Raw genomic sequence first — 24,205 nt, 5'->3', positions numbered from 1 at the left:
GTCCCCAGTTCAAACATTGTTTTTTATTTATTTCCGTCAGGCCTAATACTTTTTTCGCCTGTTTTTCTGTGCAGTGAGCAACAAATTGCACAGAAAAGAACACGCGAAGAAGTAGTTAACCGCCTCTGTGTAACTGCTTTCGCAGTCACGGCAACAATGAACGACAAAAGTGAGATATCGAAATCTTTTATGTTTCTACATACACATGAAGTTTATCCACTCTTTTAAGTGAATTTATGGTGAACTGTACAAGTCCAGTCTCTTTGTCAAATCTTGTTCACTCCTTGGGAGCTCCTCCAACGGAAGCGATAGATGACAGGCATTGCAGACGCCAGCGCACGCAGCCTTGTGCTTGTTGTGCTCCCATGGCTGCACGTACAATAATATAGTAAACATAGTTAGACACACGTGATAGAAGATGAAGATGCACGCATATCACAAGTACGTGCAGGTTTATATAAAAGCAAGCGTTAAAATGTGACACATAAATAACTTTACCTTCACATCTCGCAGAGTCATTCTGAAGCTGCTCTGACGAAAGAGATTGGTGACAGGCATCGCAGACGCCAGCGCACGCAGTCTTCAGCACATTGTGTGCCCACGGCTGCACAATAAGTAAGTAAAATAGTGAGTCACACGTGACAGGGGATGAATACAAATGCATATGAGCAATACGTGCAAGGTGAAATGAAAACATACGTGCGATATGACATGCTAATAATTTCACCGTGATGTCACACATCGTCAGACTCATTTCAATCCCGTAGCGCAACAGCATAGGAGCGGCAGCCGCAGCCACAACTCCGCGAACCAACGTGCCACTAACAAGTCGGCGAGTCATAAGTGAGCGACGTCGTTAAGCTCGAGCAAGCGAACGCGAGACCAAACACGGCGCTGCAGGTGGAGTGTCTACCGCCAGCGAACTTCGAACAGGAGAGCGAGCGTATGCTTGGCCGCCGCCACGAACAGCGCTGAGCTAGTTTGGAGCTAGCGCTCAAGAAATCGACGGTAATGCGGCCCTTTTCCACAAACTCGAGCGAGTGCAGCGCGAAAACGCGAGTCCACCACCGCGGCCAGCGGATGGCGCTGAGCTGCTTGCGACCGACTGACGGGAAAGCCAACTATAATGGCGACCAATGTTCAGTGAGTTCCGACACTAGCGAAAGCCTCGTCAGCCCGTGCTGGTGCACTTACAGCGCGCGACGTACTACAACCAAGCTCTTTACGAGAACCCGCAACGTGTTTTTGATGACTCCCAACACAGCGACGAGGTCTCAGCCCAATATCCTCAGCCCGGAGCTCATCGCAGCGGCGAAGACAGGCGAGCACTCGATGAGCAAGCGTATGGGAGGCCGACGGCAATGGCGGCCAATTTCTAGGTGGTCGCAAAGCACAGGCGAACTGCAGGCGCCGAAGCTGACCTTCGCGATGCGTTTTGTGCGTGCGATATACAACACGACCGAGCCCGTTGCCGGCAAGCGCGATCTATATCGTACTCGCGACAAGTAGAGTAGAAGGAAGATTGATAACCTCCTTGCCCTAAATTCCAGCGCTGTTTTCTGCCCTGAGTCGGACTGAATTATATATCCGATAGCCCTGTTGTCTTCTCGGCCGCCATATTGGCGTTCCCGACTGTTGCTGTCGTGTGTTGCTCATGACTATCTTGAAGCCAGAGATATACAGGGTGGCGTGGTGACGTGCGGAGGCTTGCTCCAGACTTCATGGGTGCAGTGAAACGCAAAAGCAGCAGTCCACGCTCATCCAAGCGTAAACACAAGCACCACGTCGCAATTCTTTGACCGTCGAATCCAGGTGGCCATGGTCGAGCACTCCGAGCGTGACGCAACGCGGAGCGTCGCCGGCGAATACGGGGAAAGACTGAGCCAGCAGAGGAGGAGAAGGACATGTGTTCTGTGCGGAAGGAGGGCTGGTCACCTGGGCAACGCTTTTCGCGCTGCCCGCAATCCCAGGGCGGTTCATTCATTTTGAGCGTGTTTGGAGAGTAAGTGGTTTTGCGCAGCACGCTTCCCTTTGTGGTTGCTTCTCAACGGTCTATCCGTTCATCGTGCGCGCTTATTGTTTTCCGTACTCCTTTTTCGGGTAATTTTGCCTTAGAGTGTACGATCCACGCCATGCCCATGTAAATAAAAGTTGTAGGTTGCCCTTTTCAGTAACACCGAAGTCTTTAGGTGCCCGTGAGCTTGACAAATGGTGTTCAGTTATAACCCTCGTTTGCCTGTCGACCTGATTAACGGCTTTCCTTGAAGGAGAGACGACGCGCACTCACGCGGACTACGTGGGGCCGAATTGCTTCCTCTACCACAATCTGTTGCCCTTCTTTACTACATTCCTTTTTTGATTTTTTTCATTTTGATCGCTTTAAAAACAACTTCATTGAAACTGCTGCGCATGGTCTTGGTGGTATGGCTGACAAGAGATAAACAACGTCACTACAGCGCTCACAATGGCCAGCACGTTTGGGTGCCGGCCGTTGGAGTATTCAATTGAAAGAGATAGAGAAAGAATAAACTTTTTTGGCGAATGTATATACAGCCAGCCTTCGCTGGATAGAGCCCTCAATCCAGGCCTTCATTGCCTTGCCAAACTGTACGAGCCCACTAGACCAGCTGCTGCTGTTCCTGCCGGCGTAAGTGGAGCAGTGCAGACTCCCAAGAAGAAGGGGTGCTGTTAGGGATTGGAGGAACACCCTGTGGAGGAGAACGAGGCCACGCTGGAGCACTACCAACAGAGCCGTTATACATGTCCTCCGTCTCATCCTTCACCTAACAAAGCCGATGCTGCCACTCTGCGGCAACTGCAGACAAATTCACTTCCATGCTACATCGCTTTCATACGACTCTGAACCCCTCATACTACCCCTTCTGTGAGTCTGTATATAATAGAGATGATTATCCTATATCTTTGCGAACGCTTTTTCGTTTCGCCAAGCCATATATAGCTTTAGCTGTGAAGTTTGACAGGCAGAGCGCAGAAAGAATGGGGGAAGGGAACTTGTTTATTAGAGTTGACTTGTTTAGTAGCGCCTACAATGGCTCTAATCGCATCAACACATTCTGTGTTTTGAGCATCAAACTTTTTGTTACCAACGCAAGGGCCTCATCAATACGTAAAAAATTATGGCCAATATTGCATGCAAGCTTCCCGTACTTTTTCAGCCATCCGACGTTGCAGGGCGAGGGAAGCGTGGTTGGTTGACCCCATGAAAATATAAGCTCAGGGTAGGCGTGCATTTTCTTGTAATTGGAATTTTCTAGACAGAATGACTTCAAACTGCGTGAGCCTGTCACTGCAATTCTCGCTGCACTGATCTTTTCAGCCTTCTGTATACACTGTCCGCGAGTAAAACATGACAAACAATGAAGCCTTGAAGCGTTTTGGACGGTCCTTATATAAAAGTAAGTGTGCCCATGGCCTAAGCGAAGCTTTGCTCTAGTAACTTGATCATCGTAAATGCCGATTAGTCAAAAAGCGCCAAGAACCGCTCCCACCGTCAACGAAAGATAGGGTGTTACAGTACGTGATGATTAGGCTCATCGTATCATCGATAGTAGACAACTGAAATGCCGACCAGACATGCAACGCAGTGTATGAAAATGAAGATTACTTTTGGGTACAGTTAGGAATTGCAATTTCGCTTTCAAGCATCTCATCTTCCTGAAGACTTGCAAGTCAGTGGTGTCACTTTCAAAGTGGCCACCGTGATGAGCGACACAGTTGTGCTGATGGTGCCCTTGCGCTCTTCTGGTCTAGTGGCTCAGGTACTCGGCTGCTGACCCGCAGGTCGCGGGATCGAATCCCGGCTGCGGCGGCTGCATTTCCAATGGAGGCGGAAATGTTGTAAGCCCATGTGGTTAGACTTGGGTGCACGTTAAATAACCCCAGGTGGTCGAAATTACCGGAGCCCTCCACTACGGCGTTTCTCATATTCATATGGTGGTTTTGGGACGTTAAACCCCGCATATCAATAAATATCGTGTAATTGCCTATAAACGGAATAAATACTTAAAATTTACTTGTGGGCAAGTGAATTGGCCATATTTACAATGAATGAGGTAACTGCACAATGGCATAACACACACACGAAAAGAATCACACAAGCGCTGGAAAAAGAGCTTGTGCACGTCATTTTAGGGGTGAAGCGCCTTAAGGTCAAGGCTTGTCCTTGTCACTGTTCGCCGTAGCCGCCGCTAACGATGATGATTTGTTGATGCATATGAAGAACAAGTGCGTTCGATACCACACATTTTCCTTCTTCCATTACGGGATTGCACAGCACATGCAAGGTACCCACTCTATGTCACAATAATGAAGAAAAAGGACTTTCCAGACCACATATTATCTTTGTATCTCATGGAACATTACATATAAGGTACCCACTATACACCGTGATGATGATGATCATGACGCTTATGACGATGAAGATGACGCCGATTCTGATAACGAAGAATGACTGGCTTGTGCAGTAGATAACTTCTCGATTTTCTCTACGATTTGTTTCGTTTGACTGGAAAGGAAAGAAGAAAACAACAACACCCAGAGCAAAGTGCCCAAACCTCATTTCTGCCAACTTCCGGCTAGATCCGATACCATAAGGGGGAAACAACACAAACGAGAAAAATTCACAATCAACACAACATTCTGCATTTATGGCCAATAAATGCTGCATATACATTTGGCACTCATTTGCATGCATGGGAGGTCATTGCCAAGAGTCATTCACGGTAACACCAAACAAACCCACTGCTTCACCCATTTGTCAACATTCACCTCGTGAATATGCCGTGATTTTCGGTTTAGCTGTTAATTAGGGATTCTTTACGTTGTTCAGATAGTTGCTTCTCAATTTTATGATAATTTAAGGTAAGTAATTTCACTTTGCGTTGGATGAATACTTTTAGGAGCAAAAGTATTTAAGGCCTAGACTTATATGTTCACTTTATCGTTGTATGCCGCAGCCGTCACTGAAGATGACGATGAACATGATGCTGCTGATGAGGAAGAACAAGTCGAGGCAAGACGAAATCAGTGATTCAAAAGAACATACAGTTATGATCATTAAGTATTGTAATAACTGTACACCGTTTGGCACTCATTTACATACTTGAATAGTTATTGTGATGGGTCATTTATGGTAACATCGAGCAATCCCGGTTACACCAAAAGAAGAACTGAACATGTGTCGTCCTTTTTGTGTTTCATGTTCATTTTCAAGCACCATGTGAGCTGCCGTTAATTGTAAAAAAATACTCCATGACACATGCCTCTCTTGGTTTGTTTCCTGTTCAGTGAATACAGATCACCGAACAAACACGCACTCGCACTCGCTCAGCATGGTTTCGATGTGAACTTGCTGCGAACGTAGCAACGCCTTCGTTTTTTACCAGAGCAGAAGAAAGCGAAATCGACACCAGAAAACCGAAAAACTAGAAACAGCAAAAAACGAAAATCCGGCATGAGGTAAACTTTATAATGACGATGATAACAATCTTGAGCAGACTTGATACATCCTTATTTTTTATTTATTTTCGGTTTTCGCTTCGTATAATAGATATTTCTCGGACTACATGCAGAAGCGTAGTAAGAAAAGTGCGAGCGGCGGTTCCGTAGCCTTGGCTGTGCTTCCGCAGAAAGTCCTCACCAAGATTGTTTGGCCCTAAGTACCACCGAAGAAGTTTTTCACTCGGTCCTCGTTGGTGTATCGGTGTGCACATTCAGACACGGTCACCAGGAATGTGTTCCACGGAAAATCTTCGAAGACTGTAAGGGTGGTTGTCAGTCATCGGTTCATTCTTGACGCAACCGCGGACGTGTTGCAGGGCTTCTTCAGCACTCTGAAGATACACAGTCACGCGGAGATTTTCTTCGTCAGTTAAATTGGCTAAAGGTTCATCTAGCGTCGTTGCCGTGCTCTTTCCATAGAAAACTTGTATGGCTTCATCTACGCACGTCGTTTTTTTCACAGCCTTGTTGTATACAAAGTTCACGCATGAAAGGATAGCATCACACGTCCTGTGTTCGACGTAGACGTACATCACCAGCATGTCGGTGATGGTGCTATTAGGAATCTCGCTGAAGCCATGGGGGTTTGCATTGTAGGTGGTGGTGCAGTGGTGGCTTGGCTGGCTATATCACAAGAATGTCTGAGTTATATCCACCGTAAAGGCCGTAACTCTGTCAGTGATCAAAACCTCTGGGACGCTATGGCGAAGAACAATAATCTCCACAATCAACTCGACTTCCTCGGTGACACTGCTTAAGCCATGGCCCTTCTTTTGGGGTAGGAGTGGAGGTAGTCGGTACTGCTATGACGAATCCTGTATCCGCATATGGACGTTAGGAACAGCTCCGGTAGGTCCGTTCCAATTTGCGGGAATGGTCTGCAAAGCGGTTGTCTCGGCTGAAGAAAGCCTGCCGTTTTTGTTGGCGCGGTATTATGTCGCTGACACTGTCGGCATGTCTTTAGGTACTGAGCGACATTGGCAGCAAGGAACTTTTTTTCCAAGTGTCCCTTACCTAGTTTGAGAATTTTAAGCTCACGAGCACAATTTTCTTTCTATGTTTCCCTCTTTAGGTGACCTCTTCTTTCTGGCCACACACGTTCACGTTTGCTACAATTTGCAACGCTACACACCGCGAAAATGGGTCTGATTCTGGCTGAACGCTGCTATTCATTCTGCGGATGCGCGCCTAAAAAATGAAGGGGTAACTTACCATGGCTTAGCATAGAGAAAGGATAAATTAAGAGCGGACACTCCTATAGACTCTGGTGGCCCAATCGACCCTAGTGCACCTGGTGGTTGGTGAGAGCAACTGGCCTGCGCTTCTATTTTTGTTTCACTGACTCGAATTTGGGTGTACTGTGCGTAGCCGACGTTCGGCTACGGCAAAAGGTAATGAATGCAGGCCACTTTTTTTGCCCAAATGGGAAGGTTAATTTTTACGTTTTGATTAGGTAACTTTCTATTTTTTTCAACTCAGTATTGTTCGTGCCAAGTGAGGTCATGAAGTAATTTTTATTTCGACTAAGTTATATAATGGAAAAAGATGCAGGTTATCATATTTCACTGCGGCTTTATCAATCTCGCTGGTTTTAGATCCGATGTAGCTCTTTGACTAGTCTGTGTAACGCTGTCCCTCTATACGCACCGCGCTGCTTTCGCTCAAGAAATTGGGGTGGTGCCAAGTTGGCCACACGTTCTCTCCGTGGTGCACACGCGTTGACGTCACTCTCTCCCCAGCCGGTCCTCGGTCACCGTGTGTCATCTCTTTCGCTTCACCCTCGCCACCGCTCTCAAATTTCAAGCGCACATCGAGCGAACAGTCTTTCATGAATAAAATACCGGCTGCTCACGCTGCACAATCGTTTACTGGCTGCCCCGTATATGTAGGCACTGGATCTTGACTACTAAGTTTGTGCTGGTGGGAGATTTCTCCACAGCGGTGAGTTATTGCACAATAAAAATTTGCGATGTGCTCTTTACCGAAAGTGCACTGCAGGGCCCTGTGTCCAATCAGAGTCTTCTGTCTCTCACTTCCCATCAGCGGCGATTGGCATGTTCCAGTAGAAAACACCGGTTCATCCCTCCATGCTTTGCGCCTCCTTAGCGCCAGCGTCAACAAGGCCGCCTGTGTAAGCGTTAGCGCCCGCTGCTTCGCATTTACACATGGTTTCCTTCAGTGGAAGATGGCCCAATTTTTATTGTCGAAGAAGCTGTCAATATATATATATATATATATATATATATATATATATATATATCAAATAGACAAAGTACAAAGTATCGGCAGTGCTTTTATTCTAAGACAAGGTAGAGGCTGAGCACATAAAAAACACCAAATGTGAATAGAATCACACAGTAATGCCAAATAGAAACGAAATGAATCTAGGCCTACAAATAAGTTTTAACAAATAGAACGAGAACACAAACAACGTGCACATCGCTAGAGTTGGCAGTAGCCAACAAGTTTGCGAAGTATTACGCAATGGGCAAGTGGGTAATCTATATAAATCTATGGCAAAAACACAGCGCACAAAGTTGTAGAAGAAGGAAGGAGTGACATATACACAGCAATGAAGTCTCGAGTAACAACTCGGTTTAACGGAAGTAATGCACAGAAAGAAAGCGTACAGTAACCACACGACAGATTATGTCACAAACGCAGACACAGAGTGTTGGCTGTTCTTACAACTAGCCCAAAAACAAAAAAAAGTAAGCTTGATGCTTCAACACTGCTTTCTCGTACTCTGAAAAAGTAGGCTAGTTTGCTCAGAACGTAAAAGACAGACTTTATGCTGCAACATTGGCAGACCTTTTGTCTCTTTGTGTCGCCTTCATAAAAATTTTAGAGGCCAGTTTTCTTGCGTCTCAGCCTTAGTTTGACGCTTCGAAGTTGAAATAGATTGTATTCATTACTTCTCCGAAATGCTGGATCTTACTTGATGCTACAAGAGTGGTATCAGAGGGTTCATTGCCGAAGAAAACCAGGGTCATTATTTTTCACAAAGGCTGTACATTTTGCGTTATTACTGTCTTTATTTTTCAGAAAGGCTGCGCGCAGTGCATTGTTACTGTCATTTTTTCGTACAAAGACTGCACATAGTGCATTATAACTCTGAATATTTTTCAGAAAGGCAGTACGCAGTGTATTATGACTGTCATAATTTTTACAAAGGCTCTACATAGTGCGTTATATCTCTCATTATTTTCACAAAGGCTATACAAAGTGCACTATCACTGTCAATATTTCTTGCAAAGGCGCTTAAATCTCATAGTGCGCTTAAATCTCATTATTTTTCTCAAAGACGGAATCTCGTGCGTTATAACGCTCAATATTTATTACAAAGGCTGAACAAACTGCATTATCAATGTCATCATTTTTACAAAGGGTTCTTGTTGCGTTATGACTGATAATATTTTTCACACAAGCTATACACCGTGCATTATAAATATCATTTTTCACAAAGGTGGTACATAGTGTGTTATAACTCTCAATATGTCACACAAAGACTGTACACAGGGCATCATTACTGTCATTTATTTTGAAAGGCTGCATACAGTGCATTGTCACTGTCATCATTTTTACAAAGGCTGAACATAGTTTTTTGAACTCATTTTTTTCACAGAGGCCGTACACAGTGCATCATCACTGTCAATAGTCTTTACAAAGGCTTTACATGGTGATTTATAAATATCAATATGGTCAACATAGGCGGTACACAGTGGATTTTGACTCACAAGCTATCATATTAAAGGGCAGAGTCTGCAGCCTCATCAACAGCCGCAATTTGGGAGAATCCAATGAAGAGTTTGCTAGGCGTGTTGAGAAGGTAAACGAGAAGGTAAAATACGAAATTCAGGATAATATGAACCATGTCCACTTCATACTGTGTTCCTTACCTGCTTGAATATATTTCAGCACTCGCTTTTGTTATCGATAAATTACTTGAGCAGGAGAGAGAAAGTGCCCACAGGGACCAACCGACCTACTCTGGCGTGCACAGTTCACCCGTGAATGCTGCAGAAAACAGAGAAGATAGCAAATATAACTCCTTTTCAGATCACGCAAATCACTTCGAGCACACACACTCCTCATAGCGAGTAAAGATAACGATGGTTATGAGGACTGAGTGTTTAGTCCTCTTGAACTTGATAGAAGGCCAGAATCAAGCCTAATGTAACGAAGCAATGACTGTAACAAAGCTACTGCAGAATTCAGTGGAATTTGAATACATTTGTGAAAAACAGCTGCTACCCTATAAAAAAACTGCCATGGTGGATACTGGAAAACACGTTGGGCGTAGTGGAAATATTAGTGGGTATGGAGGAAATTATGATGGATATGGTGGGACGTAGTAAAAATAATGGTGGATATGCTGGGACATACTGGGTGGTTTGGTGTACAGGAGATGGGTAAAGTGGAAACGATGGTGGAAAGTAGAGGCTAGATAGCGGGCAATCATAACACACTCTGCCCACCATTGCGATAATACAGGGAAGCACCAAGCAGATGGTGGGTGGTGCTTATTATGGTGGGCCACATGGTGTACCAAGCTGAGAAGCTCCGCCGACCATTGCGATAACGCTGGGAAGCAGTAAGAGATGATGGGTTGGCTTATAATGGCGGGCAATATATATAGTGTGCCAAGCTAGGATCTGTACACTACATGCGTTCTACCACCGTGATTTCCACCAAAGATTGGGCCTACTGATCGAGTTCGTACAGTTGTGTTATTCGTATTTCTGGGTTTCAGAATACGCAATTTCCACCATTGAGAATGACAATACAGCACAGCCATGGCCTCAATTACCATAAATGAAGCATTTTTCATTGGGTACGGTGTCCGCGCAAGAAGCAATAAACATTGATGCGACATGATTCCAGCACTCCCAGAGAACGTACTTCTCCCCTGACCGACAGCCACAGTTCGCACTCGCCGGCACTTCTCTAGCTTTTATGCGAGAACACAGACTTGGCGATTCGTATGCTAGGGGAACTAATATGATAACGTAATGTTTCGGGCACACTGCATTCGTTATGGCCAAGCCGTTATGTAGTTGTTGATATAGCGAAAGAGCTACAGCAGTGCGCTGGCACGACTGCCCTCTACGTTGCGCAAAAAGCATCCCAATACTCAATTATTTAAATTAGGTGGGCGTATCTATGGAATGAGCCTAGAGGCGTCATAAAGCGTGAGCAGATGTCGTTCTTTGGAACGAGCGCGAAACGGATATTAAACTTGGCAGACCCCGCCGGTCAACTGTATAGCTGCTCCCCAGTCCACTTGTTTTTTTATAGCGGTTGTGAATTGTAAAAAATACATAGCGCTGTTGCTATTATCGCAGTGGCAATTGTTACAGGCAGCAGTTGCTTTTGTTTAATAAAAGTGCAAACTTTATTAGCATGTGCAGATCTTGTCTATGTAGAGTACACGACAAACAAAACTGTTTAACCGTAAGTTTGTCTGTTAACTAGCTATTTAACACTGCAAAATTTGCCATGTTGGTATGGCGCAGTGGTTAGTGTCTCTGAATGGGAATCGGCAAGTTGCACGTTCGACCCTCCGTGGCAGCTTTTTACTTTTTTACTGGACAGGTGTTTTTTAAATCGTCACGATGATTCTAATGCCATTTCGCGCTGAAGCGTTGCCGAACTGCAGCATCCACCATGTCCCATTATGCGCCATAATGGACGTTTTCCAGCATTCACCCACTTCATTATACCACAATAATGGTGGGTGGTGGTTTACACCATGCCCATCATTCGTTTTTTTTCGATAGCGTAATTATCAACTTCTAAACTTATAAGGCTGTATACATGAGAAAAAAGACTGGAGCCTAACCCTATCGAAGTTTTGGTCCACAAAGCGCACATGCCAATGTAAACGAACCCGGCAAAAGATTTTCAGAAACATCCCGCCACACCCAGCAGGGCAGAAATGTAAAGCGCCAACACTTGAGAGACATAGTGATATAAAACATGATACAGTTTCAGGGGTTTTGTAGGGGCCTCAATAATGGCGAGAAAATGAAATTAAAGTTGTTGTACGTATGCAAAAGCTGTTTCTAGTTGGCACAGTTTAATTTGCGCGAGGTTTGGTGAGAACGTTAAATATTTGAGCATTGTAAAGTACTGATGGGTCGCCTTTAGTGTCTAGCTGTCGTCTTTTAATAACTGTGGGAAGCTGCAAGTGTCATGTGCATTCCGAAGAAAGTATTTGATGAGAAAGCCAGCAACATAGTATGCAGCAGAGTCATGAATAATATGGGAGTGAATGTTGGTCGTGAGTTCGAAGAGATTGTCTAGAGCAGGAAAGTCGTCAGGTTGTTGCTTGCCCAATCATTATTCACAAGTGAAACACTGGTGAGGTAGAATGGCGAGAACTCCTGAAAGAGGTGCCATTATTCATTCTCGACATTTACGTATACTGACAGTTTAAAAAGTTTTCCTATGCAGTTGTGCTTGAGGCCACAAAAAAATTGTGCTACATTGGAGCTGTTGCAACCTTGTTTTGGCCTTATGTATCCAAGTATGTTTTTCAAAGGATTCTGTTGAAGTCTGCGTGTTAGCACGTAGTCGAAATTGTAATTTTGGGAGAGGTCGTTCAACAGTTCACACATAACATGAATTGTAATTTGCCAACCAACGATGGTCAGTGGTTTGCGTCTGGCACTAAACTTCCATAATCCAATCTGGGGAAGCCGGCCTCAAAAAAAAAAAGTCGATTAGCTCTGAATTCTCTTTCGCGATTGCACTCCGAAACATTTGCGAAGTTTTTTTCTACTCGAGCTTTTGAAGGCATCAAAAATCCTGTCCATTCGGCCACAAAACATAAACTGTAGTTTTGAATGGGACAGGCAGCACTTCCGCATACACAAATGGCATGATAGCAACCGAAACTTATGCACTGAGGACCTGAGTAGCTCTGCTGACCTTCACATTAGAAAATGGTTTCTGATGAATGTGTCTTTAAGTCAACTTTGGAGCCAATCGGAACCGCAACTCAGGTGAGAATTAGGAAAGGCTTAGAATGTCAGATCAGTCAACGCCGTCATCCCCAATATATAACTTGTGTGCTCGGATATTATTGCGCAATGTTTTAACTAAATAGGAAATATCAAAGCTGAAATACACCTGCTCACCATTAACTTAAAAAAGGGTTTTCCTACAGTCACTCTTAGTTGGTTAGCGAGATTTATATTGAACTTTCCTGGCCACATAGGTCTGCTTTAACTGCAAAGTTAATGCTTGTAAGCTCCACAACGAGTGACGCCAGCAGGTTATGCATAACAGGTGATTGTACTGATGTGTGTCCTATAGTAAAAGCTAGTCGTTGAACCCACTTTTTCTAAAACACCAACAAGAAGAACTACCGATGCTGAATCAGCAATGACTGAAGTGTAATTATTGCCATCACCTGTAAAACCGTGGATATAGTCCCGTGCAGCATCATAATAGAAACTCTTTTTGAGTGATATGTTATCGAAAACTAAAACACACAGTCGGTCTCGTTCATTCCAAGTGTGAGTAGTTCTTGCAATAGAAAAAATTATTCCTGTTATTGTGCCTGGAGTCATCTTTACATTGGCTACCCAACTGCCTAATGAACACTGGAAGGGGAAAAATATGGATCCAAAAAGTTGTATGCTCATGGACCACGGAAGTTTAGGTCGAGAGCAAATTTCTTGAACAACACGGTAAAGGACTTGCTTTTGCCTTTCAGCCTCAAGCGAACATGTGCGAAAAGAAGTTTGAAATCGTCATTGGTGACGCGCGGTCGAATAATGCCTGGGTCCTTTGAAGTCGACGTCAGAGCTTGGTGAGGCCGCCTCATGTCTTTTGATGGCTTTCTGCTGTGATTCTACTTTGGCTTGAAGACGTCGAATGGTTTGCTCATATTTATTTTATAGAGCCCTTGTTGCTGGCACTAATGCACTGCAATGAACAAAAAATGATTTAAAGTGAACAGAAACTAATCCCGCACTCGCGACGTCTTCGCTTCTTTTCTTTAACTCAAAGTACCTCATTTTCTGTGGCGCGAAGTTTTCAATTCCACAAATTAAATAAATGCCAATGGCACCCTAATAATAAAAATCACTGAGAGCTCACCATGACATTTTATTGGTGCACACGTAGTGTCCATCGGAGATTACTTTGCTCAGAATGTCCTTGTTACAAGCTGCCACTCTAGCGTCGCCAGCGCGAAGTCGGCGACGGGAATGACAGCAGGTTAGTTCGTTCCATACGCAAGCAGAGACAGTGAAGAGATCAGAGACGTGAGAAAACAAAACAACTTTACTCTAGTGATATTGCAGCACACGGGATCGAGTACAACACTTCAATACAACTAACAAAATACATCAACACTTGTTACAACAAAAATATACATATAAAAAACAATAAATCAGCTTACAAGAGAGAACTATTACAAACTACACAAACTAACAACAATAGAACTACGGAGGAGGAAGTTAGACAACACAAACAGGTGAAGGCGCACATGTGATGACCGGCAGCGTTGCGCCCCTACGATCGGATGCGAGAAGTCGAAGAGAGTTCTGGCACGACTGCGATGTCGGCGGTGTTGCAACGCTGGTGGCTCCGGGAGGCTGATGCTTGAAGGTGACCTCGGGCAGGTTGAGCTAACTCGAGGCGAAGTCCCGATGTCTACGTTGCAGACGTTAATATCGCGTCACAACTAGACGAACGGCTAAGTTTAGGTGGCCAGCCGATACAGAGCCACACTAAAAACTTCTAGAAGAGATACTTGTTGATCTGTTTCTAAACCATGTTGGTCAGTGACTAGTCTGCCTAGCAGGGCAAAATCCTGCGCCTAAATCCCCCTCGTGTCGCCTCGCTCTCTTCCTTGGTGACAAGAGACCTCCACAAGGGTCCAATCATGCGCGTATCATTGATGAAAACTCCGCCCCAAAAACTATATTGACCCCACCCCTTTTTAATTAGGAGAGGGCCCTCAACTAGCGAGAGTGACAACCTGTTGGGGTGGTGTCATACGGCTTGGCCACCAGACGTTTTCGCACGGTTTTGCCGTGGAAACGGTCAGACTGCTTGGCTCTCAGCTGGTGCGTCCCGTAGTCTGATCCTTGTTCGGGGTACATCGCGGCCTTCCACGACCCTGCAGACGCCACCGCAGGTACAAAGGATCAAACGTCGGTGGCGACGTTCAAAGAAGAGCACCCCAGTCTGCACTTCCCGGCTCTCTTTCTTGCGCCCGCCATTCCCACGATCAGCGGGGGAGTACGGCACCCGTTAATTGCCGTGACGCCAGGTCACAAAAATGGCGGTCCGTGACAGTCCTAAACATTCAAAAGCACTTTAAATATAGCAGCATTCAAAGGATAGTCACCATTTGCTGTGAGGCATTCAGACGTGGAGCTGTTGTCGGACACATCTTCTGAAAAGTCTTAGAAAGGTTTTTCAGCACCTCGGCCACTGCTGTCAGAACAATCTTGCGAGCAGCCTGCGGAATTCTCTGTATCAATAGTCTGCTGTGTTGAAGTGAACATAGGTGTTGAAGGAAACAGTAAACTCGCTGGTCACAAAGTTTTCTTTGTGACATCTGCGTGACTGGTCAAGGTTTTTATCAGGAAGACGAAGTCAGCAGGAACTCCTGCCCCAGCTAGAATTGAGCTGCCACATGTAGAAGCTTGGCCAACAGTCAATTTAAATATTAGAAAAAGAAACGTCGACACTGTAAACACTCTGCTCATCGGAGCACTTCAAGGTGGAGAGCCGCTTCTTGAAGTCTCTGCCGCAGATCCTAACGAAACGAGACATCGACAATTTCTCAGTAACAGGCCTAAAATAAGAAAAGCTGAAGCAAATCCACACCTTGAACTGAAGTCATGTCTGCAGTCATGTCGTAGTCACTACTTGAAGCGATGCTCAGGGAACATGCATATATGTGTAGTAGGTACTAAATGTCAAGGTTGTAGCACAGGAAAATGTAACAGTCATTTCAAACACATCAATTGGCAGGCGGAAGAACAGAGCAGGCCCCCAATGAAAAAAAACATGCAATTTCTGGTTTGTTGAATTATCGACAGTGCCAGCTTTCATTGATGTGAGGGATACGTAGAACAACCCATTTTTCTAACCTGAACGAGCGAGCATTGACCACCTAGTCAATAAGTGCCGATTCCAGGCATCCAGACGTCCAGTTCCTGAAACAGCCTTGCGGAGGGCAGCTACACAGGATTGTGTATTACGTGTACGCCCGTACTTTCGTATCATTTCGCCGCCGTGCTTCGTTATACGGTGCTTTTTGACCGGGGCAGTCAATGTTCGTGTGTTTATGAAAAAAACATTGGCAGCGGCATATGTGCACGAAGGCTGCAATAACCCTACAAAGTCTTTCAAAATAAATTGCACATGCCAAGCACATAAAAATGACCGGAATATAAAGCTGTTGAAAAGGTAATAGACCACAATTAAGAAAATTGCAGACTTTTGAAGTGTCATTTTAACAGCGAGGTTTTTGCACCAGTTACAAATAACTTCCAGGTTTTTTTGTGGCCACTGATTGAACAGATGTGGCTGCTATCACAAATAAATGAGTTTCTCCCAATCCCTTAGCCATTTGTTCCACACTGGGGACAGTCGTTCTTGTAAGACTTGTGTATCCAGGGTTCATGGAACTTTCAGCAGTAAAATGGTCGCTGCTAACCCTGTACGTTGCGTAAAATAGGCTGGCCGGCTTACTCAGGAGATCAGCTCGTCCGGCATACTGGATCAATGCTGTCACTCTTCATTGGCAATCAACTATCAGCTGAAGGCGAAGGGCTTGATTTCGTTATTGTAAGCCTCACTAAGCAAGTACGAAAAGTAAGCTTGAAGATATGCAAACCATACAAAAGTTTCAGCTCACCTGCCGTCCCGTTGTATGTGAAAGAAACTCGTCTCTGGCTTCTTGTGGTTTCTGCCATTGTTCTAGCACCTCGACACACAGCAGTAGGTGCCGTATCTTGGACCACTGGTCGGCATGGCATCGGCGCAGTCTGAAAAATTCTGTAAATGCGTGCTTCGCTGTTAAAATATGAAAACAATATTTGCACGTCATAAGTGTACCGCAAAACCACCTTGAATAATTAGCGAATTGATGCGTATTACAACAGCACTGACACATTCTCATCTATGACCCATAAAGCTCGGACTTACACAGATAGATGCTTAGACCACGTACAAAGGTGTTCAAATGATTACAGGCCACTATTCCCTGTAATGCATTGGTATCACGGCCTTGGAACTCAGGAACACCTTTTTAAGTACGCAGTATAGAAGCAATATATTGCGAAAAAAAATGAGAGTTTGAATAAGCGCGGAAAAAATATACATAAAATGTTGAAGATTTCAGGCAGCTTGAACTCGTGGTGCAAGGCTATAGCGAAGAAGGTGGCCACTTGGCTGGTTCAAGTTTGCGCCCAATACACCCGGATTTATTTGTGGTCTCGGGAAATACGTCGTGAAGCATGCGAGGTCAAGCGACCGTGCCTCAACAGGGAGCTGTCGAATAACTTACGCAAAGCTTGAGGGTGTAGCTTGGCGAGAGTCACATAAGGGGAACTCGCGAGCATAGAACGCATTCGCCGGAACGTCCGTAAAGCTTTTCGTGCGCTGTTCAAAAACTCCCTAATGTTTCGCACCGTCCTCAGCGCCCAGCACACGTCGCTTCGGCTTGACGCCGCGCCTCCCTTTGCTTTACTGCATATGTTGCACAATGTTCAAATCTTACCGCCGAATACATCAGCAAACTGTTTTTTAGCGAACCTCGCCGTCATAACACGTTTGAGAAATCGGTTACAGCTACGCGCATGACACAAAACGAAAGAAACATAGAAACATGGCCCACACGAAGCGCAATCTGTGTGGGCGTGTTTGTTTCTACAGTTTCTTATTTGCGATGTTGTAACCTTTTTCTGAATATATTACCCAACTAACACAACAACATGTCATTCAACAAGCTTTGCTTGAAAACGTGTCTCGTCTGCTGTCTTACACACAAAAACACCGAAGCAGCCGACGTAGACGAAATTTTTCCACTGTCATACCTGGGCTTGTCGCATAGTGGTATTGTGGCTACTGGCGGGTACTCGAATCAGCAAAAATCGTAGATGCTGGTATGGCAGTGCAGCTTAACAAAAATAACCGCGTAAGTTGTGTTGAATAAATTCTTTTTATGTATAAAGAACAGGGCAAATATGGATGTGTAATTATTACTTTGTAAAAAGAACATATCGTTGCAGTGATGATCACTTTTTCTTTCTCGCAATTGCATCCTCTGTCGTTTGGTGAGGGCACTAGTTTGTTACGTTGTATAGATGCACTTCCTAAGACCAGATTTGGCAGATTGTCTGCTCTTGGCTTTTTTTCCTATGGGCTCAGCGCTGCGGCAGCCACTTCAAGCTTGCACGAACGCAACTAGAGAATTTCGGATGGTGAAAATCAATAATCTCAAGAGAACAGTGCAATGGCACGAAATATCAACAAACTGGCTCAACTAATGCCTCGCCAGTCAGAAGATCGCCGTAGGAATAAGGCATAACCACAAAGTAAACAAGCTGAGTTGACTAAGCGATGCAGGCAGCCCGGCGCAAAGTCACTCGCCTGGCGGCGGTTAGACCCTGACGATGATGCCACCTCCCCACGTGTCTATCTCTCCAGTGCTCCGTCCTAGAGCGCGCACCCTCCAGGGGGACGTTTCGTCGGTCAAAGTTTGCTCGCGTATAGTGCAGTTGTTTATTAAAACCTCGCGAAAAAGACCTCCACAGATATCTTGTAAGAGGTCTCGGATACCGAGTTCGCCATAAATTCGCGAATTCAAACCATCTTCAGTGTTTCTTCAACGCCTCGCACTTGCGATTAAGTGGACCCAATTTCGATACCGCACGCCAGAGTCTTTTTCTGGGTGTTTTTCTTCATTGCATATTGTATATATAGATATGTATACGTATACGGTGAGTGACGGCAACGCCGACGCCAGCGGCAAAATCTAGACAAGAGTGTTCATATAACTGATATCGCAATAAAACTAATAATAACCAAAATGTAGCTATGAGTGTAGCCGTACGTCCCTCAAGGATGTTTCAGTGTGGTAGTCAGCAATGTTCCGTGAAAGCCGGTTCCACTGGGAGATTTTGTGCGGAGATTGTGTGCATTGGCATCCTTTTGTTCAGTAAAAGCTTTGTTATTTTTCTAGTGTGGTCACTTCTATCAGATAAAAAGAATGATTCGTTGCGTCAAAATAAGAATGAAATTTGACAGCAATTATAAAATTTACAGTGTTTGCGTGTTGTTTTTAATGTTTACTGCGAGTGGCAGGCATTATGTGAGCCTTCACCTCCGCTTCGCACGCATTCGTATTCTCGCACTTTGCGCATCTTGCAGACGTCAGCTCTTACAACGAGACCGATGTTTTTTCTACTGCTCTCCAGCGTTCTTCAGGTTCATTTATCCTAACGCGTCTGCCCACGGTGCGTTTGACTAAATACTCACGTGGCACACCGCTAGTATTCCGTGCGGCTAGTCGGTCTGTGGAACTCTCGCAGTTGTCATGCACAGTGATAGGTTGGAAGCCAAGTCATGGCGGTGGGGGCGCATTCGGCATAACTTTCAGAGACGAGGCACAGAGAATGGCGATGCAACACCGTGCTCGTGCCTTGCGACATCGGGCTGCGGCCACGTCCTGCGCTCTTCACCTTGTGCGCTCATGACGTGCTCAGGCGTACGCGACATGTGATGACCTTCCCGCTCATGGCCATGCCGAAAACGGCAGAGAAGGGATTGCAAAGGCTACAAGAACTGAGCGGCAAAAGTTTTAAGCTCGTCTCCACACACCATAGTTTTGCGCCGCTGGAAAACGTTGGTTTTCTCACATTCTTCTGTCGTGGAAATCCTTGTGGCATAATGTTTTTAATGGATGCACAACAACGTCCAACGTTTTACTAGAATACGCTATGCCACTTGGTGAAGAGCACTTTATTGGTTTTCTCGCGAGCACACAGAGACGAAGAAGAGAACCGCACGCACATAAGCAACTTTGCGTGTATTCTTTTGAGAGTGCTGGAAAGACCGATGTATTAAGCCGCTGGGTTGTCGTGTAAGGCCTGAAGGACTTTTTGATTGATTGATTGATTGAACGTTTATTATCATTTGTCACATTAGGTTTACAAATACTGATTGGACCCATAGCCTGAGGCTAGTGTAGGGTCCAATGAGAAAAGTAATGGACAGAAGCGGGATGTTGCCTCTGCCATTGTGACTTCTGGTCACAACGCCAGAGGCAACATGTATCCTCGATGTACTAGGCTGAAATACGTGGCACAAGGTTTCCAGGCCTACAACATTTCCGCCTTCATCGGAAATGCAGCCGCCGCAGCCGCGATTCAATGCCACGGGGAAGAGTATGTATCATATCACAAGAGGTGCACATGGGCTTCGGGGAGGCTGACGTCTTCTCATCTCACGCGGTACCAGGCTCGAACAACTTCGTTTTCTTTTTTTATTGGGCAGGCCGTGGAAGGTTAAAGGTTTGTATCAAGTCGAAAATATAGATGCTGTACCGAAATAGTTTTTCAACAAGTAGACGAGTGCACAAGATAACCTATGTGGTTACCTATTCAAGGAATCATACTCGTGTCCTGCATCTGAGGTGACGACCTTCTAGAAGAACTGGCCGTCTTGATATTTGGTTTGCTATGCCTGAGAAAAAAAGTCACAGCTTTGCCGCAAAGGCGAAACAATGAACGCTATAGCAACAAATTGAAAGGTCACGCGCAGAATGGAAAGCAGATAGAAACATGCCCTGCAATCCTCACGCACAAATGACGCACAGAACGTACTCACAGGTATGGATGCACGTGAATAAGCGTCTCATTTGTTTCTTTGCTGTGTCCGAGAAGCGCGCGCTTTTCGCCAACGTAGGCTGCAATGATTGCAGTGACTTTGTGCACCCGGAAACTACAGAAGAATCGTCCCAGGTGAAGCCCGAGGCCAGGCAAGGCGTACGACCTTCCCCTCCTCGCCGCCGCGAGATAAGAGAGCGTCGCTCCCCTTCTCTATACTGAGCAAAGTACGCGTAGGAGATAAGAGCCGGCGCCAACGCACGATCTGGCGACGCACGCTCATTGCGCCATCTTGCTGGTAATGCTGCAAACACCATTCCCCACGAGACGCTCGTGAGCAGCGTTCAGCGGTAGACATAGGTAGCTTGCGGTGTGAAAGGTGACGCATGTGCTCCGTGTTGGCTCAGTGCATGATTAACGCTCTGCTTTCACGACGCAGAGGTCCCACGTTCGATTTCGTATGGCGGAGTGTTTTTTTTCTTCTGAATTTCTTTTCTTTCTGGCGTTTTTATATATATAATTACGTATACATATACTGTGCATGACACAGTATTAATGCCGACGCCGATGCCGGTGGTGATATCCAGCCGAGAGTGTCCATAAAATTTCTATCGCAATAAAATATTGGTGATTCCGGCTCCCAGTTAACGGAACTGCAGCAGTGATGCAGGAACGTCGCACTTCACTGAAGGTGGATTCATTGGACAGCTTGTAGTTTCGACATAGTTTGTATTCTGTGTGCACCGGGGGTTCTAAAGTTTTATAGTTTTTTAAAATTCAAGGTATCACTCGGAAAAACATGAAAACCACCTTTGCAGAAAATCTATGCATGCAGGGGGCACAAAGTGGGAAATTACTTATGACGGTCAGGGCCCAAATAACTAGAATTACACGTGTAAGACAGTCAACACTGGCGCAAAGCTCCGCCGGGATGGCCCAGGGCAGTTGCGTGCATCGTTTATTCTGACAACAGGTCGACGTCACGGCGAAAAATGAAAACCGTTGCCCTTTTACTACTGGCTGGCGATAGCATGCTATGACTTTTCGGCCTAACGGGGAGGAACATTAACCCGATCTTCTCCACCTTGCATGTGTAATCATGCACTGCACAAATAAACTTTCGCGCGTGATACCTTGGAACACAGATATGCTAGAAGAACTGTGTAGAAAATTGATGGCCTCTAACTTTTCCATACAAATATGCACGCTTGCTGCTGTCACTGAAAATTTCATTATTAAAACCAAGTTATTCGGGCAACTGACAGCCACCATTACTGTCTCACTTTGTATTCATCTGTATACATAAGTTATATGTGAAAGTGGTCTTTATGGTCTTTCAAGTGGTGAATTTTAAAACCATAAAACTTGAATTTGAACACTCGGTATGATAATTTTCATGTGTCGTTTCGTTATGTTTCACTTTAATATGTTGAATAAAATGTCTTAAAATAAGAAAGCAGGAACTGCACTTTCAAAATAAGGGAAGAATCCATCAAGAAAATAAAATTTGTCAAAAAGGGAGACGCAGCAACGGTCGACGTTGTCACCAACCTTTTGAATAATGTTGTGTTGAATCATTTAGCAGATCGTTAAATGCTAATTCACACCACTTACACAGACGACTTAACATTGAGGAGAGTTAAAAGGTGCCCTAGTTGGTGTTGATTTGTCCTCAAATGGGTGCTTGGTTAACACAGACACAGGACAAAAAACTTAATGGACACAAGGTAACAAGTACAGAGTACCAGCTGGTTCATTCGCAGTGAGAAAAAATGTGGCACAGTGAAACGCGTGTGCCAAACAATCGTGCGCATACGCTCACAAAAATACTTACGGGGCAGGGTGTTAATGCATAAAAAAAGAAAACAAAGAACGTAAGAAGAAGTCGTGATTTGCGGATGCAAGATCGAACCAAAATGAGCAAGCTTTGCAAAATTTTCCTACTTAGGCCGGCTTTAGAACCATATAAGGTGCTCGAACAGAAACATTCTAGCCTTCTTGCGTAATGTTCAGTGTCTCTAAAGTTACTCTGCCTGTTTTTTCTTCTTCACAGTGGTCTACTGAAGCTGTTCACTGAAACCTTTGCGCACACAGCAATAAGACGCACTAGATCACTCGATCACTCCCAATGTAGGCTAACGGTCCGGATATCTTGTATTCTTTTCTTTGGTTTGTCAATAAAAATCAGATCGATTGATTGAAAGGTTCAGAAAACTAGCACAGGTACGCGTATTGCACTGTACTATTGAACCTTTCGTGTTTGTCTTCTTGAAGTGTGCGCAAAAGATTCATTGTGCAGACCAACAAACTATTCCTCTTTTCCATAGTGCTGAAGCTGCTCTTTCGAGACGCGAATTAAAGGAACATTTCTTACAATGAGCAGCTAAGTTACTGGCATCTGCTCTAGCTGCTGGCAGGCGTACTGGTGCTCTTTTAGCCTTACATTGGCTTCGTCCCATCTACTCAACGTAGGAACTGCTATACGACAAGGGAATAGTATCACAACCCTTTTCGTGCACTCGACAAACCTACCTCTGTGCTTACGAACAAAAATTGGCTTTCGGGCCGCTTGACCTATATTGACAGTTTTTCAGAAGCCTTTCAGCTTCAGTGGGTCTCAAAAGTTACCACAACAGCATTTTCTCATCTTACGCGTAATATTGTGTGCGCATGCAAAACTACAGGCTTCCTGTTTTTATCTATGGAACTTTGTATTTCTTATGATCGCGTTTGAGTTTTCCTGTCTGCTTTTCGCAAAATTAGAGTAATTATTTTTGAGAGACCTCAAGATAACGAATTAAAAAAGGCTTTGACCTGCAAAGAGCAAGTTCTCTCGAATATGAAACCCTAAAACACTGGGTCTAAAAGTTGCAGATGCTGCTCAGAAAATAGCGACGCCTCCAAAAGCCTGAGGTGAACCTGCACGTTAGCAGCACAGAGACCCCTGCCAATGACAACATCCATGTCCTCGGGATGAAGAGCTCGAGGACGCCGATGACAAAATAATAAAGAAATGCGTGTGAGGTTATGAAAAATACATAGTTTAAATCATACATGTCGTCTCATCAGACGAATGGCGAGCAAGCACGCAAGCATGATAGAGGTGAACGTTGTTAGGATATGCAAACCTCCATAATATGTGGGATAATATGCGAGGGACCCCTCAATTTCAACCGAGTGTAACGGAAGAAGCTGAAGATCAATATAGGAAACAGTGAGAACGTTGCGCTTGGTCTTCTTCCGAACACGTTTAACAACAGACTTATGAAGTTAGCGGTACCGAACACGCTTGATGAGCTGATTGAGGCTACTGTTACTGCGCAACAACAAAGGCTACTTGAATTTCAAACAACAAGGTCACCGATAAAGAGGTTGTGCTACGAGCATGAGCATGAACAATCGTGCTCACAAGTAATACGGGTGCAGACCAAAGACAAAAAAAGATATCCTTCTACCAAGCAACATGAACCATATCATTTTACGAAAGCAGACGTAAAGGCAAAGCAGAGGCAATAAAAATTAGATACCCAGGTCGACGGGACGTTCTATGTACAGACAATGTGAAATAGAGAGCTTGAATGGCACACACAGCAGTTGCTTTCAGAAAAGTATGAACCAAAAAATGACGCGCCCCATGGCCAGTGGTGCCGAAAGTGTAGACGCCGAGGAAGTGGTCAGACATCAGCCAAAAGGCGGTCAAGGTAGTCATAAGCAGCTCCGAAAATGCTAAGAGAAATAAAAATTGAGAAGGTTGACGGAGATGCACATTCATATTTTATCCCTTTACTTAGCACATACTGTAACAGTGAATGCAAGCCAAAAAA

The 24,205-nt window shown here is 44.8% G+C and overlaps 1 protein-coding gene and 1 long non-coding RNA gene across 14 annotated transcripts in view; one reads left to right on the top strand and one right to left on the bottom strand.

Moving 5' to 3' along the window:
* The window catches only part of LOC119160869 (very long chain fatty acid elongase AAEL008004), a 119,023-nt gene that overhangs the window by 51,272 nt on the left and 43,546 nt on the right, over nucleotides 1-24,205 (top strand). For 2 of the 11 annotated variants that reach the window (XM_075880614.1, XM_075880613.1), the window contains exons 2-3: nucleotides 514-615; nucleotides 13,244-13,407. The exons of 2 other annotated variants lie outside the window; for them this stretch is intronic. The gene's annotated coding sequence lies outside the window, so the exon portion shown is untranslated. The remainder of the gene's footprint in view (nucleotides 1-513; nucleotides 616-13,243; nucleotides 13,408-24,205) is intronic. 7 more of the 11 variants (XM_075880617.1, XM_037413137.2, XM_075880616.1 and 4 more) reach the window with 4 other exon arrangements.
* Nucleotides 499-20,603, bottom strand: LOC142776638 (uncharacterized). Of its 3 annotated transcripts, none has more exons than XR_012887694.1 (4): nucleotides 20,383-20,603; nucleotides 13,630-16,548; nucleotides 9,420-9,537; nucleotides 499-604 (listed from the first exon to the last, which is right to left on the bottom strand). It is a non-coding gene; the product is annotated as an uncharacterized LOC142776638 (long non-coding RNA). The 3 variants fall into 3 exon arrangements; XR_012887695.1 differs by lacking the exon at nucleotides 499-604 and having other exon boundaries at nucleotides 7,801-9,537; nucleotides 13,630-15,001; nucleotides 16,409-16,548; XR_012887693.1 differs by lacking the exon at nucleotides 499-604 and having other exon boundaries at nucleotides 7,801-9,537.

Source organism: Rhipicephalus microplus, chromosome X (genome assembly GCF_043290135.1).
Source record: "Rhipicephalus microplus isolate Deutch F79 chromosome X, USDA_Rmic, whole genome shotgun sequence".
Lineage (NCBI taxonomy): Eukaryota > Metazoa > Arthropoda > Arachnida > Ixodida > Ixodidae > Rhipicephalus > Rhipicephalus microplus.
The sequence above is the reverse complement of the archived record's forward strand: the minus strand, read 5'-3'. Positions and strand labels throughout refer to the sequence as shown.